Below are 13,422 nucleotides of genomic sequence, written 5' to 3' on the forward strand. Positions count from 1 at the left end.
TGTTACAGGCCCATCTCCCTGATAAACTCAGTTGCCAAGGTAGTGGGAGGAATAATTTTAAATAGGCTGACCATGTGGCCTAAAGTCAACAATGTAATGTCCCCCGTTCAATATGGGTTCAGACCAGGGCACTCAACAATAACTCAATGCCTGAACCTATACTTAATCAGTGGCAAGTATACTATGGCCAGGAAAGGAACTGTGTATATGGCCTTTATGAACTTATCATCGGCCTTTGATTGTGTCGATAGAGGCAGGCTTTGGGACGTCCTACTCAAAATGGGGGTTGAGAGGAATTTGATTAATTTTTTAGCCGACCTCCATAGCGACACTCGAGCAAATGTCCGCTATACAAAAGACTTGAAAGTTACCAGAGATTTTAAGATAAATCGGGGGATTAGGCAGGGCTGTATTTTAGCGCCATTTCTTTTTAATCTATATATTAATGATCTTGAGGAGCATCTTTTAAAAACAAATACTGACTATCCACACATAGGGAGAAAGGGCGTACCTGTTCTGCTTTACGCAGACGACACCGTCCTTATCTCCAGAATTGCACTGGGCCTTCAAATATTACTTGATTCCTTTTTTTCATTTATGAAATCACGGGGTCTGAGCATCAACAACACAAAATCATTTGTCATGAAGATAGGTTCTGGCTTAAAAAAGTCTTATCCCTTTTTTGTTAATGAGGAAAAAAATACCGATAACAAAGACTTTCTCATACCTTGGCGTATTGTTTGACCATAAACTCACTTGGGGTCCTGCGGTAAGGAAAAAAAAGGGAGAAACAGCAAGGACTAATGCTGCAATAACAGACTTCGCACGTAAAATGGGAGATACGCCAGCGGCTGCTCTGATGAAACTGTATCAAGCCAAAAGCACCGCTGTGGCCTGTTACGGGAGTGAAATTTGGGGCTTTGTTCCTGTGGGTGACCTTGTAACAATTGAAAACAATTTCCTACAACAAGTGCTAAGTCTACCTAAAGGCACAGCTAATTTCTCCATTCACGAAGAATTAGGTATGCCCTACCTAGGAGATAAAATAGCTGTTAACCCTTTGCTGTGTTGGTTAAACTGCTGGACGAATGATGATATACCATTTACCCAAAACATCCTTCTCGAAGCACTCAATTGGGAAGGGAAATACAAGATACCTTGGTTAAAATATATCAGAAACTGTCATCATGAATTGGGTCGGCTGGAACTTTTCCTAGCACCACAGCAAGTATCCAAACAAGATGTAACTTATGTGAAGGATACCTTTATGTTGAATCGGCAGCTAGCTAGGGAAGAGTTGGAGCTTAAAAAAGGTAGCGTGAGGAGGCATGTTTTAACAAAATCTTGCGTGCAAATTGAACCCTACCTATCCTGGCCCATTTCTAGATACGAACGTTTTCTGTTGTCTAGATTTCGCTTTGACTTGTATCATTTGTTGCTAGCTGTGCCTAGTGGGGCCCACAGTGGACAAGTGTTGCCAGCTTGCGGCTGCGACAGTAAGTCTCCGCAAGACCTGGCTCACTTTTTATTTATATGCTCCTATTACACGATACCACGAAAACTGTTTTTAAAACCCCTTTTTAAACAATTGAACATTGTACAAATAAGGCCTGCATTACTTTATCTTCAAATGCTACACTGTGAAAGTACCTTGTTTTTATGTAATTTTCTAAAAACAGCCCTGAAATTTAGAAAAAGCATGGAAGGTTAATTGTTATTCGAATTATTCCTCCCCCGGTAATATGTTTTTTTAGATAAACAGCATATTTATATTTTTTAGAATTTGTATGTTTTCTTGTGATTTCTCGCTCTTGATAAAATGTCTTTTTAACACTGTTATGCATGTATATGCTTTTTATTGTACTTTTATGACTGCATTGTATACAGTCGAATAAAGGAATTTTGAATTGAATTGAATTGATAGTAGATGCATGGCCCTACACACACCCACATAAGTGCCCCTTCTAGTAACAAGCATTTGCAATGCAATAGGTCTCGTATTAGGAAAGTTTGAGCTATTGGTATTGTAAATGACAAATTTTTTATTTAGGTTTTGTTTTTGAAAATAGCGACATTAATAGCTTTGTCATTTACCATGCCAATAGTTATAACTTTCGCAAATGTGACACCTATAGCATTTGTAATGCAATATGTGTTTTATTTACGTGACTTACATGTATTGATATTACAAATAACAATGGTTTTTAATTTTTTTTAATAATTAATACTTAAATAAAAGTTATTGTAATTTATAATGCCAATAGCTTAAACTTTTGTAAATAACATTTGTGAAGATTATGTTCAGTGTATTTTATTGTGACGAAAATCCAAGAACATATGTCAAATATTAACATCTTTTTGTTACATTTGTAATAAAGCTTGAAACATTGAGATAACATATTTGAACCAGTTGTTGTTGAACGGTTGCACAGATTGATGCTGTGGTGGAGTGCAGTGATGTTGTGGTGCCACAAAGTGATGCTGTGGTGGTGCTGAGTGATGCTGTATGCTATGCTATGTTTTGTTTTGCTATCCTATGTTTTGTTTTGTTATGTTATGCTATGCTGTTTTGTTATGCTATGCTATGTTTTGTTATGGTATATTATGTTATGTTTTGCTATGCTATGCTATGTTTTGCTATGCTATGCTATGTTTTGTTATGCTATGCTATGCTTTGTTATACTATGTTATGTTTTGCTCTGCTATGCTTTGTTATGCTATGCTATGTTTTGTTGTGTTTTATTATGCTATGCTTTGTTTTGCTTTGCTATGTTTTGTTATGCTATGCTATGTTTTGTTGTGTTGGTATGCTATGCTGTGTTTTGCTATGCTATTATGTTTTGTTATGTTTTGTTCAGCCATGCTATGTTTTGTTTTGTTAAGCTATGCTGTTTTGTTGTGTTTTGTTATGCTATGTTTTGTTATGTTATGCTATGTTTTGTTATGCTATGCTATGTTTTATTTTGCTATCCGAAGCTTTGTTTTGTTATGCTATGCTATGTTTAGTTTTGCTATCCTATGCTTTGTTTTGTTACGCTATGCTATGTTTTGTTATGCTATGCTATGTTTAGTTTTGCTATCCTATGCTTTGTTTTGTTACGCTATGCTATGTTTTGTTGTGTTTTGTTATGCTATGCTATGTTTTGTTGTGTTTTGCTAGGCTATGCTTTGTTATGAGATGCTTTGTTATGCTATGCTTTGTTTTGGTATGCTATGTTTTGTTATGCTATACTTGGTTATGCTGTGCTTTGTTATGCTATGTTTTGTTATGCTATGCTAAGCTTTGTTTTGTTATTCTATGCTATGTTGTGTTTTGTTATGCTATGCTATGCTTTGTTGTGTTTTGTTATGCTATGCTATGCTATGTTTTGTTATGTATGCTATGGTTTGTTGTGTTCTGCTATGTTTTGTTTTGCTATGTTTTGTTATGCTATGCTTTGTTATGCTATCCTTTGTTGTGTTTTGCTATGTTTTGTTTTGCTATGCTATGCTTTGTTATACTATTCTATGTTTTGTTTTGCTATGCTTTGTTTTGTTATGCTATGCTTTGTTATGCTATGCTATGTTTTGTTATGCTATGCTATGTTTTGCTCTGCTCTGCTATGTTTTGCTCTGCTATGCTTTGTTATGCTATGCTATGCTTTGTTGTGTTTTATTATGCTATGCTTTGTTTTGCTATGCTATGTTTTGTTATGCTATGCTATGTTTTGCTGTGTTTGGTATGCTATGCTGTGTTTTGCTATGCTATTATATGTTTTGTTATGTTTTGTTAAGCCATGCTATGTTTTGTTGTATTTTGTTATGCTATGCTATGTTTTGTTGTGTTTTGCTAGGCTATGCTTTGTTATGAGATGCTTTGTTATGCTATGCTTTGTTTTGGTATGCTATGTTTTGTTATGCTATACTTGGTTATGCTGTGCTTTGTTATGCTATGTTTTGTTATGCTATGCTAAGCTTTGTTTTGTTATTCTATGCTATGTTGTGTTTTGTTATGCTATGCTATGCTTTGTTGTGTTTTGTTATGCTATGCTATGCTATGTTTTGTTATGTATGCTATGGTTTGTTGTGTTCTGCTATGTTTTGTTTTGCTATGTTTTGTTATGCTATGCTTTGTTATGCTATCCTTTGTTGTGTTTTGCTATGTTTTGTTTTGCTATGCTATGCTTTGTTATACTATTCTATGTTTTGTTTTGCTATGCTTTGTTTTGTTATGCTATGCTTTGTTATGCTATGCTATGTTTTCCTATCCTATGCTTTGTTTTGTTATGCTATGCTATGTTTTGTTATGCTATGCTGGTGAGGGTGAGTGAAGGTGGGTGGGTGAGGGTGGGTGAGTGAGTGAGGGTGGGTGAGTGAGGGTGGGTGAGGGTGGGTGGGTGAGTGAGGGTGAGTGGGTTAGAGCGAGGGTGAGGGTGAGAGGGTGAGAGGGTTTTGGGGTTGTGTATCCTATGCTTTTTTTGTTTTAACAAGAACAGAAGTGAAAATATTTAACATCTTTTTATGACATTTGTAATAAAGCTTGAATCATTTACAGAAAATATTTGAACCAGTTGTTGTTGAATGGTTGCACAGATTGATGCTGTGGTGGCGCTGAGTGATGTTGTTTTGGGGACAAGTGATGCTGTGGCGTTCATTGATGCTGTTGTAGCGTATAGTGATGTTGTGGTGCCCCTGAGTGATGCTGTAGTGGTGCTGAGTGGTGCTGTGGTGGTGCTGGTGGTGAGTGCCTGGTGAAAGCGTGCACCGACGTCAGGTGGTGTGTATGTGACTGGTGAAAGTGTGCACTGATGGCTGGTGGTGTGTGTGTGCCTGGTGAAAGCGTGCGCTGACGTCTGGTGGTGTGTGCCTGGTGGAAGTGTGCACTGACAGCTGGTGGTGTTTGTGCCCGGTGAAAGCGTGCACTGATGGCTGGTGGTGTGTGTGTGGCTGGTGAAAGCGTGCACTGATGGCTGGTGGTGTGTGTGTGTGGCTGGTGAAAGCGTGCACTGAGGGCTGGTGGTGGTGTGTGTGCCTGGTGAAAGCGTGCACTGACGGCTGGTGGTGTGTGCCTGGTGGAAGCGTGCACTGACGGCTGGTGGTGTTTGTGCCCAGTGAAAGTGTGCACTGACAGCTGGTGGTGTTTGTGCCCGGTGAAAGCATGCACTGATGACTGTTGGTGGCTGTGCCTGGTGAAACTGTGCACTGACGGTGTAGTTGTGCGTGTGGTTGTGCGTGTGGTTGTATGTGTGGTTGTATGTTGTGTGGCGGGCGTGAAACTTAAAGTACGGCCGGCCGGCTGTAAAAAAAAATTTAGGGGAGGAGAAGCCCTTTGATGTGGTGAAAAAATGCAATTAAGAGAGGGGAGAGTGGTGAGGAGAGTGGTGTTGAGAGGGGAGAGTGGTGGTGAGAGGGGAGAGGGGAGAGTGGTGAGAGTGGAGGAGAGATTCAGGCCTGGAGAGAGTGAGGAGAGGGGTCAGTGAGGAGAGAGAGAAGGATTGGAGAGGGAGTGTAGTGTGTTGAGTGGTGAGAGGGGAGATAGGGAGAGGGAGAAAAAGGAGAGGAGGGAGAGGGTAAAGAGAGGAAGAGAGGAGAGAGAGGGGGAGAGAGGAGAGAGAGTGGGGGAGAGAGGAGAGAGAGGAGAGAGAGAGGGGGATGGAGGAGAGAGACGGAGATGGGGAGAGAGGAGAGTGAAGAGAGGGAAAGGGTTCAGAAAAGGGGGTGGTGATGGACAGAGCATCTGAATTAAGCAATTGATCAAGGCTTAACCACCGAAACGCGTTGTTGTTGCCAATAAATCTTTATTTAATTGCACAGAAAAGGCGTCCGGGCAATCTGTTCGTAGTGAGCTTATGTTGGAGTCTATAATTCGGGACTGCCGGTGCCCTGCTCAGACCGCCCGCTGACAGCGCTCCTCAACTACCGGTACTCGTGAAAAGAAAATATATATATATATTACCTACTGGCGGTCGCCAGTAGGTAGTTATAGTTAGGATTTTTTTCAATGTTAAATCTCAAAATTCTATTTGGAATAACTTTGGCGCCGGTTGACGAATCTGCCCGAAAATTTCCAGAAAATGGCCTCGCGGTGCCCCGGTCCTTCCCTGAAAGTTTGGGGGGGATTCGTCAAGCGGGGGCGAGATAAAAGGGGGGTCCCAAAACGCGTTTTCTCCATGTTCATTTCCATAGGGCGGTCGATTTCACTTTTAGCCCGAACGGCTGAATGGATTTACACCAAACTTGGCAAAATTGTAGGGACTGGTAGCCCGATGTGCCTTTGCTATGTCTCAAGATATGTGCTCCAGTGGATTTTGAGTAATTTAGGCTCAAAAAAATATATATATCTATGGGCGCGCTCCGGTGCGCGCACCGGGGAGCGCACCAGGCGCGACACGCGACTTGCTCGCGGAAAGCTGATTGGCTCACGGGTGTCCGTAAACATTCTAAACAGTCTGGAGCGGCCGCCATCTTGTGTCTCGGTAAAATCGAGACACAAGAAGTGGCAAAAACAAAGGGGCAAATGACCATAAGGGGGCAGAGTAGACACCTCTGACCCCCTAGGTTTGATGTGGGGGCTAAAATAGGGTCCTGCGGAGCATTTAAAAAAAAAAATTCGATTTGCGCGGGGGGAGCGCCCGGTACGCGCACCGGGAAGCGCACCGGGGAGCGAAGCACGGGGAAAATCCAGGACCATATTTATGAAGGCCTTGTGCTGCCAGTTTTGCGCCGCCTGTGCATCACTTTTTGTGACGCACCAGCGGTGTAAAAAAATGCGCCTCGATACGCTATATTTAAAAAGTGACGCATCTACCTAGATGCGTCACTTTTTAAATATAGCGCAACAAGGAGCATTTTTTTACACCGCTGGTGCGATGCGTCACTTTTCTGTGCGCACTCCTTATGACATTCCAGATGTGTCATATTTAATGTATGACGAATCATGTCGCAAGGAGTTACAGATACGTCAGTATTTCTGACATATCTGTAAACATAAAAGTGACGCGAGGCAGGCGCAAGATTTTGACGCAACAGCATCCTAAAAGTGACGCAGTGAAATCTCATAGATTTCACTGCGTCGTTATCACCAAGCTTTTTGCGGGGGAATGCCCCCTCTGCATACATTATACCTGACGCAGATATAATGTGGCGCAGTGTTTTAAAAAGTGACCCATGTACCTAGATGCGTCACTTTTTAAAAATAGCGCAACGAGGCGCATTTTTTTACACCGCGGGTGCGATGCGTCACTTTTCTGTGCGCACTCCTTACGACATTCCAGATGTGACATATTTAATGTATGACGAATCATGTCGCAAGGAGTAACAGATACGTCAGTATTTCTGACATAAAAGTAAACATAAAAGTGACGCATTGCTGGAGTGTGTCACAAAAGTGACGCAACTCCAGTAATGCGTCCTTTCACAAGGGGAAAGCACCATCGCACCAGCAGTGTAAAAAAATGCGCCTTGTTGCGCTATATTTAAATAGTGACGCATCTAGGTAGATGGGTCACTTATTAAAACCCTGCGCCACATTATATCTGCGTCAGGTATAATGTATGCAGAGGGGGCGTTCCCCCGCAAAAAGCTTGGTAATAGCGACGCAGTGAAATATGAGATTTCACTGCATCACTTTTAGGATGCTGTTGCGTCAAAATCTTGCGCCTGCCTCACAGCAGGTGTAAGATTGATGCAAGACCTTTCACATGGTGCTTTCCCCATGTGAAAGGACGCATTACTGGAGTTGCGTCACTTTTGTGACGCACTCCAGCAATGCGTCACTTTTGTGTTTACAGATACGTCAGAAATACTGACGTATCTGTAACTCCTTGCGACATGATTCGTCATACATTAAATATGACACATCTGGAATGTCGTAAGAAGTGCGCACAGAAAAGTGACGCATCGCACCAGCGGTGTAAAAAAATGCGCCTCGTTGCGCTATATTTAAAAAGTGACGCATCTAGGTAGATGGGTCACTTTTTAAAACCCTGTGCCACATTATATCTGCGTCAGGTATAATGTATGCAGAGGGGGCGTTCCCCCGCAAAAAGCTTGGTAATAGCGTCGCAGTGAAATATATGAGATTTCACTGCGTCACTTTTAGGATGCTGTTGCGTCAAAATCTTGCGCCTGCCTCACAGCAGGTGTAAGACTGACGCACGACCTTTCACATGGTGCTTTCCCCATGTGAAAGGACGCATTACTGGAGTTGCGTCACTTTTGTGACGCACTCCAGCAATGCGTCACTTTTGTGTTTACAGATACGTCAGAAATACTGACGTATCTGTAACTCCTTGCGACATGATTCGTCATACATTAAATATGACACATCTGGAATGTCGTAAGAAGTGCGCGCAGAAAAGTGACGCATCGCACCAGCGGTGTAAAAAAATGCGCCTCGTTGCGCTATATTTAAAAAGTGACGCATCTAGGTAGATGGGTCACTTTTTAAAACCCTGTGCCACATTATATCTGCGTCAGGTATAATGTATGCAGAGGGGGCGTTCCCCCGCAAAAAGCTTGGTAATAGCGACGCAGTGAAATATGAGATTTCACTGCATCACTTTTAGGATGCTGTTGCGTCAAAATCTTGCGCCTGCCTCACAGCAGGTGTAAGACTGATGCAAGACCTTTCACATGGTGCTTTCCCCATGTGAAAGGACGCATTACTGGAGTTGCGTCACTTTTGTGACGCACTCCAGCAATGCGTCACTTTTGTGTTTACAGATACGTCAGAAATACTGACGTATCTGTAACTCCTTGCGACATGATTCGTCATACATTAAATATGACACATCTGGAATGTCGTAAGAAGTGCGCACAGAAAAGTGACGCATCGCACCAGCGGTGTAAAAAAATGCGCCTCGTTGCGCTATATTTAAAAAGTGACGCATCTAGGTAGATGGGTCACTTTTTAAAACCCTGTGCCACATTATATCTGCGTCAGGTATAATGTATGCAGAGGGGGCGTTCCCCCGCAAAAAGCTTGGTAATAGCGTCGCAGTGAAATATATGAGATTTCACTGCGTCACTTTTAGGATGCTGTTGCGTCAAAATCTTGCGCCTGCCTCACAGCAGGTGTAAGACTGACGCACGACCTTTCACATGGTGCTTTCCCCATGTGAAAGGACGCATTACTGGAGTTGCGTCAGTTTTGTGACGCACTCCAGCAATGCGTCACTTTTGTGTTTACAGATACGTCAGAAATACTGACGTATCTGTAACTCCTTGCGACATGATTCGTCATACATTAAATATGACACATCTGGAATGTCGTAAGAAGTGCGCGCAGAAAAGTGACGCATCGCACCAGCGGTGTAAAAAAATGCGCCTCGTTGCGCTATATTTAAAAAGTGACGCATCTAGGTAGATGGGTCACTTTTTAAAACCCTGTGCCACATTATATCTGCGTCAGGTATAATGTATGCAGAGGGGGCGTTCCCCCGCAAAAAGCTTGGTAATAGCGACGCAGTGAAATATATGAGATTTCACTGCGTCACTTTTAGGATGCTGTTGCGTCAAAATCTTGTGCCTGCCTCACAGCAGGTGTAAGACTGACGCAAGACCTTTCACATGGTGCTTTCCCCATGTGAAAGGACGCATTACTGGAGTTGCGTCACTTTTGTGACGCACTCCAGCAATGCGTCACTTTTGTGTTTACAGATACGTCAGAAATACTGACGTATCTGTAACTCCTTGCAACATGATTCGTCATACATTAAATATGACACATCTGGAATGTCGTAAGGAGTGCGCACAGAAAAGTGACGCATCGCACCAGCGTGTAAAAAAATGCGCCTCGTTGCGCTATATTTAAAAAGTGACGCATCTAGGTAGATGGGTCACTTTTTAAAACCCTGCGCCACATTATATCTGCGTCAGGTATAATGTATGCAGAGGGGGCGTTCCCCCACAAAAAGCTTGGTAATAGCGACGCAGTGAAATATATGAGATTTCACTGCGTCACTTTTAGGATGCTGTTGCGTCAAAATCTTGCGCCTGCCTCACAGCAGGTGTAAGACTGATGCAAGACCTTTCACATGGTGCTTTCCCCATGTGAAAGGACGCATTACTGGAGTTGCGTCACTTTTGTGACGCACTCCAGCAATGCGTCACTTTTGTGTTTACAGATACGTCAGAAATACGTACGTATCTGTAACTCCTTGCGACATGATTCCTCATACATTAAATATGACACATCTGGAATGTCGTAAGGAGTGCGCACAGAAAAGTGACGCATCGCACCAGCGGTGTAAAAAAATGTGCCTTGTTGCGCTATATTTAAAAAGTGACGCATCTAGGTAGATGGGTCACTTTTTAAAATCCTGCGCCACATTATATCTGCGTCAGGTATAATGTATGCAGAGGGGGTGTTCCCCCGCAAAAAGCTTTGCAATAGCGACGCAGTAAAATCTTTGAGATTTCACTGCGTCACTTTTAGGATGCTGTTGCGTCAAAATCTTGCACCTGTCTCACAGCAGGTGTAAGACTGACGCAAGACCTTTCACATGGTGCTTTTCCCATGTGAAAGGACGCATTACTGGAGTTGCGTCACTTTTGTGACGCACTCCAGCAATGCGTTACTTTTGTGTTTACAGATACGTCAGAAATACTGACGTATCTGTAACTCCTTGCGAATTGATTAGTCATAAATTAAATATGACATATCTGGAATGTCATAAGGAGTGCGCCCAGAAAAGTGATGCATTGCTGTTTTCACGTAGCGATGCGTCACTTTTCAGAAATGAGGCCTCCAGTTTATTCACTGTGTCACCTCTACGACCCTTTCTTGCGTCAATACGTCCCTTTTGCATACATTACACCTGACGTAGGAATAATGTGGCACAGGGGTTTACAAAGTGATTTATTTACCAAGAAACGCCACTTTGTAAATATGAATAAATAAGGTGCATTTTTTATTGGAATGTTGTGTCACAAAAAGTGATGCTTTGGTGGCGTTAAAGTGACGCATGGCTTCATAAATGAGGCCTTCTACCTTCAACTCCAGCAATGCATCTTTTCTTATCCTTCAACACTCCTGTTCTTTTTCAACATTTTCATTGAATATCAACATTCCCCATATTCACTCTTCTTCTTATAACTTTCTTTCCTAACACTCACCTTCTTTCAGTCCTCCTACTTCACTTCTTTTTTCCTCTCATACCTTTCTGTTCTTTCTTACTCATTCTCCTTTCAATTATCAATGCACTCTATTTCACTTACTCTTTTTCATTTTTTTAAGAATATAGCTCTTTGATGAGAATTGGAGGTAGTTCTGAAAAGAACTTTTGGTTTTCTTCTTTTTTCAAAACAGGAACAAAAACAGGGAATGGAAACTGCTCAACAGGAGCAAAATAAAACAAAAAAAATTAGGGGTGGGAAGGGCAGCGATGGTTCTCCAATGCTCGAACCATGAGCTGGACACTTTGCTCCCCAAAGGTGAGGAGTTGATTGCAGTATCTGCATCTGAGGACACCATGGTTAAATGCAGGTTGAATGTTTGGCACCTGCTCCTGTGATTGCCCCCTCCCAGAAGAAGTTGCTCCTCCGGTTGATGTAGAGGCCCCATCACTGGGAACCCCTTGTGCCAGAGCCCTGACACTTTCCCGGGCAAAATTCTGGGGGTGCTTCCTCTCCACATGCCGGATCATTGTGAAGTTCCCAAAAGAATACTTTTTCAAAGGGTTTCCTCGTGACAGCTCTTCTTTGCAGATCTTGCACTGCACTTTTGGAGCATTTACCTTTTTTAGTCCAGGTGGGATTATAAAAAATTTCCAAATGAAATGTTCCTTAACTTTTCGTTGAGGAGGCTCTTCATTGATGAATTCATTGGAGTCATCCTCACTGCTGGATTGTCTGGCAGCCATTGAAAAACCAAGAAATATCCTGGAGCAAAAAGGCAGGTCTTACAGTCACAAAAGTTAAAGAAGTAGTGAAGGAAATGGGTGGGGATTTCATTCTTTGTAAAAAAAAACTGTTAGCAACCAATGAAAAGTGTTATTTTAAGGTCACATGACCCGACACGCTTACGCTGCACGCTCCGGAGCGCTTCCGGGTGCGTTTACGTGGCGCGAAGGTAGGCGCTTCCGGGGCGCAAACGTGGCGCGAACGTAGGCGCTTCCGGATGCGTTTACGCGGCGCGAACGTAGGCGCTTCCGAGGGCACTTACGTTGCGCACCGAAGTGACGTCATCAAACTTTTACGGAAATGCATAATCATTTTTCTTATAAAAAAAAACTGATTTTATTTGTATGGTACGTAATGTTTTGCATTATTATTAACTTTTCATTCATATTTTTTTTCACGAACGAAAGTAGAGCTCTGGGTGCGCTTTCAGGTGAGCTCACCGGTTAGCTTACCGGAAAGCTTACCGGAGAGCTTACCGGAGCGCGCACCCAGAGCGCAAAAGAAAAAAATTATATATAAAAAAAAAAATGAATACTTACACAAAACAGCAAATTGTAAAAAAAAAAAAAAAGGTTAGAAACTCGATATAGAAAGGAATTAGCATTTAAAAAACCTATGAAATTCACTGAAAAAACCAGAGGTTTCACACCAGTTATAGTTAGGAATTAGCATTTAAAAAACCTAAGAAATTCACTGAAAAAACCATAGGTTTCACACCAGTTATAGTTAGCTGGAAATTTTACTGACATAAAACCATTGAAATTCCCACGTTATAGTTAGTTGGACTCACTATAACTTGCACGTGTAATGCACTGCTGATGACATCACATATTACATCACTCATGACATGGTCAGTTACATCACTCATGACATCACTGATGACACCATCCTTGTGACACAGTGACTGATCTCCTTTCACTGTAAAGTAACCCTTGAAACACATATTCAAAAATAGAAACTAACATTTTCAAAAAAGTAGATATACCCATACCAGTTACAACAACCAATTCAGTAATTTCACCATCTATGTACACATTCACCAACAGTTTTATATAGTCACTCATACATATACTCACTCATCATATGTAGTGATACACCTATTCATCCTGTTACACACCGACAGTCATCAAAAAGTTACTCACACATATACTCACATATGCAAATAAACTAATAAACATCCATTTATTTGCATATACAGATATACACACACTACCACCTTACTTCTAAGGAAACTTACACATATGTACTCTTTTAAACAATCACTTATAAAAACACATACTTATTTAAACAGGAACTCTTACAATCTCTCACTTTCACATATACTGACTTATATACATCAATACTCACATATACTAGATTAAAATATATCTTGTTACTGATAAACACACTAGTGAGATAGGCATTCAATCACTAACACACACATATACACACTCATCCACTCATACAGTCCTGCACATATGCTGTTTTCAAAAAACATACAAACAGTGAGTCAGTCATTGATGCATCTATGTGCTAAGTAACACCCCCACCAAACCATAC

General features: G+C 41.7%; 1 protein-coding gene across 3 annotated transcripts in view; it reads left to right on the forward strand.

The window, feature by feature from the left end:
* Positions 1 to 13,422, forward strand: part of NGEF (neuronal guanine nucleotide exchange factor) — a 917,586-nt gene that overhangs the window by 783,967 nt on the left and 120,197 nt on the right. The gene's annotated exons all lie outside the window — the stretch shown is intronic.

Source organism: Lissotriton vulgaris, chromosome 11, assembly GCF_964263255.1.
Source record: "Lissotriton vulgaris chromosome 11, aLisVul1.2, whole genome shotgun sequence".
Taxonomy (NCBI): domain Eukaryota; kingdom Metazoa; phylum Chordata; class Amphibia; order Caudata; family Salamandridae; genus Lissotriton; species Lissotriton vulgaris.